Source organism: Grammomys surdaster, unplaced genomic scaffold (genome assembly GCF_004785775.1).
Source record: "Grammomys surdaster isolate TR1022 unplaced genomic scaffold, NIH_TR_1.0 125750, whole genome shotgun sequence".
In the NCBI taxonomy this organism is placed as follows: Eukaryota; Metazoa; Chordata; class Mammalia; order Rodentia; family Muridae; genus Grammomys; species Grammomys surdaster.
In genome coordinates, this window is record NW_021620582.1 from 538,106 (window position 1) to 545,844 (window position 7,739).

The following is a 7,739-nucleotide window of genomic DNA, read 5'->3' on the forward strand; positions in this document are numbered from 1 at the left end:
AGGGACAAACCAGCAAGCAAGATATCAGATTGTGATCTGACATGAGGAACATGTCTCCATACTGGAATTCAGAACAAGTCACAGCTGAGTGGAGACCTAAAAGAAGAGTGGGTGTTGAATAAATAAAATTGAGAGAAAAAGAGCTCTCCAAGGAAACACAGTAGGGCTGCATCTTTCAGTGGCAGTTCTGAGAGAGCAGCCACAGCTGGCCAGCCCTGAGAGTCCCAGAGGACCATCTAACATGAGTAGATCACTGGAGAAGTCTAAGAAGAGAGAAGTGAAGGCTCCAGAACTTGCCTGACCGGTTCAGGGCAGCAGCAGAAGATGAGGAATCTGACAGAACAGAGTTAGACTCTTATGTAGCAGCTCTGTTTGACTGACTACTCTCAACAACACTGAGAGGGAAGTGTGGTGCTGTGTGCTGCACAGATGAGCAGATTCAGAAAACTTAAGTAATGTGTCAGAGCGCATGCTAGAGAGTGATCTATTTGATATTTAACACAGGTCATCTAAACAGAATGGACTAGCATTTATTTTCACATGTCAATATTACCTATTAAAACATCCAGTGGAAAATGAAGAGATACACATCTTAAGATATCAAGGACAGGGTGAGATGGCGAGCGGAGGCCTTGGGACCTGCAAGCTTGTGGATCCACTGAAGGGTTCCATGGGCCCAGGAAAAGGAAGGACACTAGAGAACAGGAGCCCAGAGACCAGAGCTCACTGGGGCAGCTTCTGGTGACAGCCTACAGGCTTCCTGCCACAGGAAGTTGAATTGGATCTCTGGGCCTCATAGAAAGGCAGAAGGAATGAGAAAACAGTGAAGGGCTTCTCAGTCCATCAGTTGCAGCCCCACGCTCTGACTTGGCTTATGAGAAGATGTGCTGCCTGCCAGCTCGGGTTAGTCTTCTCCATTTCCTTGGAGGGAACTAGGAAAGGCAAGAGCCAGACTCCAGGTAGAGAAAACGGCAGGGACCCGGAAGCTCTCCTACAAGGTTCTGCAGTTATGTCATTTCCTCTTCCAAGGAACTTTCTGTTTGTTTTATAAAGCAATGGGAAACCCAGAAAACAGAAAATGCATACATTGCGGTTATCAGTCCAAAGAATACTGCCAGGCTCAACTCTCTATAGAGCTAAATCCTACGAAATGTTATTGCATGAAGTTCCCATTGAAGGACAGAAAAAAAAAGAGAAAGAAAGTTTTGCTGGAAACTAAACACGAAGGCACCAGTGAAGTGACACAGGGCATATCAGACTACGTAGTAGAGACCACCAAACCAGTTTCTCCTGTAAACCAGGGGCATCAAAGGGAAACGAGTGGTGCTGATGAAGAAGTTTCCTCTGGATGAAAAGAAGACAGGCAGAGAAGCAGCACTATTTATCGTTCCATCAGTTGACAAAGATAATACTAAATATGCATTTACTCTCGGATGCCCAACTTTTTACTGCTTACAAGACATTATGAGGGTTCGTGGTGAATCCAGTACTCGCTTTGCAACACTTACAGCAAGAATGTTAACAGCTTTGGATACGAGGTTAGATGAACGCCATGCGCAATTGAACTTTACCCCAGCTTTATTCCAGCCTTCTCCCCAGGAACTGATAAAGACAAATGTCATAAATCCTGCGCATGTTGCTGAATTAGGTCAGATAGAAAACTCACTACATATGGGCTATAGTGCACTTTAAATAAAGAGTAAAATGTTAGCCCTAGAGAAAGCAGACACCTGCATTTACAGCCCTTTGTTTGGATCAGATCTTCAGTATACAAATAGGGTAGATAAAGTGGTAATAAATCCATACTTTGGTCTCGGAGCTCCCAACTACTCAAAAATCCAAATTCCCAAATAGGAAAAAGGGCAAATAGGCAAATATTTTCCCAAATAGGAAAGCGAAGCATGAGCAGTGCTGTGGGAGACAAAGATCTACACTGGGCTGGTGGCTTTCCTTTACATGGAAATGCCTGTGAAGGAGATTCAGAATTGCGAAGCCATCTTCTTGATAAAGGATTTTCAGTCAACCAACTAGATAATTAATGACCACTGGGCACCCATTCATTTTGCATGCTGGTCTGGAAAGGTTGAGGCCACTCGCATATTATTAGAGAAAGGAGAGTGCAATCCAAACCTTTTAAATGGCCAGCTCAGCTCACTGCTTCATTTTGATGCTGGAGGGGGACATGCTGAAACTGTACAGATCCTCCTAATTCACCCAGACATTGACAAGCACATAACAGACCAACAAGGAAGATCCCCATTAAATGCTTGTGAAGAAAACAAACAAAATAACTGGGAAGAAGCTGCAAAATTGTTGAAAGAAGCCATTAGCAAGTCATACGAAAAAGTTCGAATCTACAGAATGGATGGATCGTATCGTTCTGTTGAACAACAGCATGGCAATAATACCACAGCACAGCAGATAATGGAAAGAATGTGACTCTCTCAGGAAACTCAGCAATATTTCACTATTTGGATCTGTTCAGAAAACCTTAGTCTTCAGTTCAAGCCTTATCATAAACAGTTGCAACATGTTCGTGACTGGCCAGAAATACTTGCTGAATTGACTAATTTGGATCTACAAAGAGAAACACCACAGCTTATCCCAAGAAAAGATGTGGGACTTCCTTTAGAAGTTGAAAAACAGATTGAAGACTCATTGACTATTCTTATTCTCTTTGATGAAGCCAGATATAATTTACTGAAGGGCTTTTATACAGCTCCTGATGCTAAACAGGTAACATTGGCAAGTCTACTGTTACAAATAGTTTTTTGAAATTATGAGAGTAAAAAACACAAACAAGGTTTCTTAAAAGAGGAAAATCTGAAATCCATCATGCCTATTACTAGACTGAAAAGCAAGGCACCTCACTGGATAAATCGAATACTCCATGAGTATAAGAATCTTAGTATGAGTGAGGGTGTCAGTAAGGAAGTGTGTCACCTGCAACGCATGTTTCTACAGAACTGCTGGGAAATTCCTACCTTTGTATGGAGCAGCTTTTTTCACAGGACAAATACTTACAAAGGCGAGCCCAAGCAATCATAAAGTCATCCCTGTGTATGTACGAGTGACTATAAAAGGACTTCATCTCCTAAACATGGAAACTAAGGCGTTATTCATCAGTTTTAAGTATTGTTGGTTTACATGGCAGCTGGGAGGTGCTGGTACTTGTTTTCAAATCCACAGTATGGAAAATAAAATGGGCTTTATAGTACACACAAAACAGGCTCGTCTTGTGGTAAACCTGCGAATGAAGTTAAATGGACAGCTAATGCTGTCTGAAAGTCATTTATGAAAAGAATTTTGTGTTTGAATACAAACCACCATATTTTGTAATATAGAATTTTTTCCATGAAAGATTTGTAAAAAGATGACTTAACAAAGCATGTAGTCTCATGTAGCACGTATCTGCTGTTCCATCTATTGTACAGAATCTGTACTCACGTTTGGTGTGTAATATACCACTTAGTTTTGCATGACATGCTCAGAAGCTCTTCTAAGTTTTGAGAGAAACACATAGAAATAGACCAGTGGTCTGTATTATATTAGACAAAATAGTAAGCTTTATAAAAAGTTTTTTTTGGTAAATAGCAAAGAATTTAGTGTAGAATGTAATGAAATTAAAATACAGCTTTGATAAATAAAAAGATATCAAGGTTAGATGTGGCGGTGCCTGCTCTAATCCCAGGACTCTGTGGCTTTGGATTCAAGCCTGATCTACATAGTGAGTTCCAGGAAAGAAACAGAATCTTACTTAAAAGTATAAGCCCATCCTATCTTCTAAGTTCTGAGCCTGTACATAGAAGTTCATACACATCCAAACACGTTACCATTTGAATCATGGGCAAAGAAAAAGGTGGGGCAGGAAAATGGCTTATTCTTAATGTAATGCCCACAGCAGAGGAAGGGTCTTGGGAATCGGTGACCCTGCTGACTCATCTGCACAGAGAGCACAGGGGCACATGCTGCATACTGAGAAATGGGTTCCTAGGAAGCACATGGCCTGGGCTTGCAGCCTATCTCAAAGCAGAACCGAGAGCCTGGTGTTCTCTGCCTTCATCTCAGACTTCTTCATTCACTGGGTCATCGCTCTCCACTGCACGTAGGCATGCCCTAGTGTGTCTACAATGCAGAATAGCAAACTGGTCTCCTTCCTCTTCAAGGCTGAAATCATTCTCTTATATCAGCAGCCACCTCAGGACTGCCAAGCCTCCACTCTGGACAGGAGCTGAGGCTGCAAGGGGGAGGCTGCAGCCTGAAGCAGGATAATCATCTTCTGGGAGCCAGACTGCCCCCTTTAAAGAATAACGGCCTGAGAAACTTCCTTGGGCTGCCTTGGAGGACCAGAAATGGTTGATTAATTATACTTATTCTCTCCTACTCCAATTGTTCCTCTGTTTAGACCTAAAGCTCGCATTTGTTCCCTGAAGACAGACTTGAGGTCATGGGACCCTTTATCCAGTCCTCTACCCCATGTGGCACACTGCTCAAATCTTTCTGCTTTTCATCACCAAGTACCACTTTAATGTGTTCTTTGGGGACAGGTAGTGTAACTATTCTCTTGGGAATCCAAAAGGTAGATCTTTGGCTCTGAAACTCCAGTGAGGAGTGAGTGGAGGCGGTTCAATGGTTAAAGCCTTTGCCAGACAAAAGTAAACATTTGTCAAATGTAAAAACCTTGTGCCTCTTGTAGCCAGAATGCTTTTGTGCACTGTGTAAAGGTTATCCTTGTGTCATTCAAACGCTGATTTCTCTTGTCTCATATCTTGTGTCAACCCTGACCAGCCATTGCAATGCTTATGTCCAGGATGTCCAGTCTCACCACCAACCAAAGAGTACACATGGAGGGACCCATGGCTCCAGCTGTGTATGTGGCAGACAATGGCCTTCTTGGACATCATGGGAAGAGCAGCCCTTGATCCTGTTGGGGTTCGATACCCCAGTGTAGGGGAATGCCAGGGTGGGAAGACTGGAATGGGCGGGTGTGTGGGTGGGTGGTGGAATACCTTCATAGAGGCAGGGGGAGAGGGGATGCGATAGGGGGTTTCCGGAGGGGAGACCTGGAGAGGGGATAAAATCTGAACTGTAAATAAAGAAAATATCTAATAATAAAAAAGAAAGAATGTCCAGTCTCAAGTTTGTGTAAACAATGCTTACCATTTATTCTATGCTTTTTCAATAAATGCTGATCACCCAATGGCTGGGCAAACCAGGGGATAGGGCGGGACGTCTGTCATACAGGGAGAGAGAAATGGGGAGGGAAAGAGGGAGGGAAAAAGAAAGGGAGGGAAAGGAAGGAAGAGGGAGGAGAAGAGGAAGGGGAGGGGGAGGAGAAGAGAGAGGGAGGGAAAGAGAGAGGAAGGGGGACAGGAGGAGGAAATAGAAAGGGAAAGGGAGAGAGAAAAGGCAGGAGTTTTGGAGTTGAAGCCACATGGAAGGGGTCCAGAGAGTGTCCATGGAAACAAACCTGAAAACCCAAAGAGCCAGACCTATACTAAAACGCCAGTATCACAGAAACTTCACTGGAAGGTAGTCAGACTAGTTTAGGGGTTAGTATAAATCATTACACTGCCCAGATGGTAAAGTGAAGCCTTAAAATAAATCTTGGTTTTTCCGTGTGGTTTTTCGAAACTCACTAGGATAAAGAAATACAGCCGCCATATTAATTCACTGTTACATTTAATAGAACTTATTTTACAACCACTATACAGATCTCCAGCACCTACATAAACACTGGGTGGGACTGTAACTCGGCACCCCTGTTAACATCCAGAGAAAAAAAATTTTCATATACTACTCCACCCCATACTTCCATCTCTTACATTCAGTCTGCCCCTTCTTCCACAATGTTCCCTGAGCCTTGACAAGGGTAAGCTCTCTGTGAGCGTTTTTGAGCACTGGGTAAGCATGCTACCTCAGCAGTGCCTTTGTTTCTGAGTCTTTCCTGCAGCAGGCACCATCCATTTATGTTTGTCTCCATTACTAGGGAAGGCAGCCACAGTACTAGCAGCAATGGTCTATGCACATAAGAAGCAGAAATGCTTGGAAGGTAACTTGACAAGCCGGTCACATCCATTGAAAAGGACAATCACAATTATTTACCTAGTCAGCCCCTGAGAGCCTCCTAGCCAAAGGTTTTCCTACTGGCTTAGAGTATCCCATATGAATTCTCTCCTGTGGAGAGGACCTTACATCCAATTTTAAAGTTATTGGCTGTTCCTATAACAGTCCATGCCACTGTTGTATCAGCTGGCACATCTTACCTGATATGTTGATAGTGTAGTACACAGGGTCCACAGCCAAGTAGGACTGCTGGCAACAATTCTCCTCCAGCAGCCAGAATACATAGCATCTCTGGTGCTATGAATATCATCCAGGAAGGAAGGAATTTCTGGCTCAGTTCCATTTTTTAACATGTCCTATAATCAGAATATATGATGCCTTCAGCAATAAGGTCCTACCATCTAGTTCTGGTATCCAACTGTATCAGCAATAGTTTTTATTGTTTGGGGGGCATCTGGTCCATCTCTGACCAACAATTCATAAGGAGTTATCTCACTGCTAACACTGAGATCATTAATTAAAATGACTTTTGGCACCTCTTTTCCTGTCCAATGTTAAGATGCCTTCTTTTAAACTCTATTGTTTTTACTATTCATTTTAGATATCATTCCAAATACGTAAGACATTCTGAAATTAACACTAAAAGATTTGCATAATGAAATGTTTTTGTTAAAAAGGAACCAGAACTCTGGAAGCCCACTGTCATCTATTCCAGCCAAGGAAGAGTTGATATCAAGAGTTTGGTCGCTATAGCTCACGTCAATCTGTGAAATATTATGTGATGAACTAGAGGTGGGCAGTGTGATGGATCCAAGCCTAGAGCTCAGGAGAGGAGAATGCCGCCTTCTCCACTTCGATCCATACATGCTGTTCTCACGTGTTACCTTAGCACATGGCATTGACTGTATATTAATGAGAATTCAAAGTTCTCAGTGTAATCCCAGCCCTTGGCAAACAGGAGCAGGAGGATGTCCTGTTCCTGAGTAGCCTGACCCACTCACCAAGACCCTGCCCCCACCCACAAAACCCAGAAAACAAAGTGAAGTATCCTACAAAACCAAGCACAGCCATCCTGTGATCAAGCAGCAGCACTCTCTGGTGTTTATCCAAGTAAGCTGGAAGCATGTCTAAATGTTTATGTTTGCACTGAAACCTTTGTGTGTTTGCAGCAGTGTATGTAAGTGGTCAAAGCACCCAAGCAAACAGCCTAAAGGAGGAAGCATTATTATGCCCATGATTTCTGAGATTCTGTTCACAGTACTTGTCTCTCTGTTGGTTGTGGGCCCACAACTGGCAGAAGACAGTGGTGAGAGAAGGTAGATGATGTGGCTATGACCTCATGGTAACAGGAAGCACAGCACACCAGAAGGGACCCAGGGACTGGTCCCCAGGACACACCTTCAGTAACCTACTCCTCTAACTAGGATGCTCCAGGTTCTCCTTTCACCATTAGACTATGAATCCATCAAGGGATTAATCTACTCAGTAAGTCAGAGCCTTAGAACCTAAGAGTCTCTAGAAATGTCCTCACAGACAGTCCTGAAGTATCTTTTTACTAATCTCTGAGGTATTCCTCAATCATATTTAGTTGACAATCAAGATTAGCCATCACAAGCTGCTTTATTGTAACTGTCAACACCTGAAAGAAATCAAGACAGTCTTGAGAAATTAAC

At 43.0% G+C, this 7,739-nt stretch overlaps 1 pseudogene; it reads left to right on the forward strand.

Moving 5' to 3' along the window:
- The first annotated feature begins 1,667 nt into the window (after nucleotides 1–1,667).
- Nucleotides 1,668–3,298, forward strand: LOC114639690 (annotated as a pseudogene).
- Nucleotides 3,299–7,739: the final 4,441 nt, after the last annotated feature.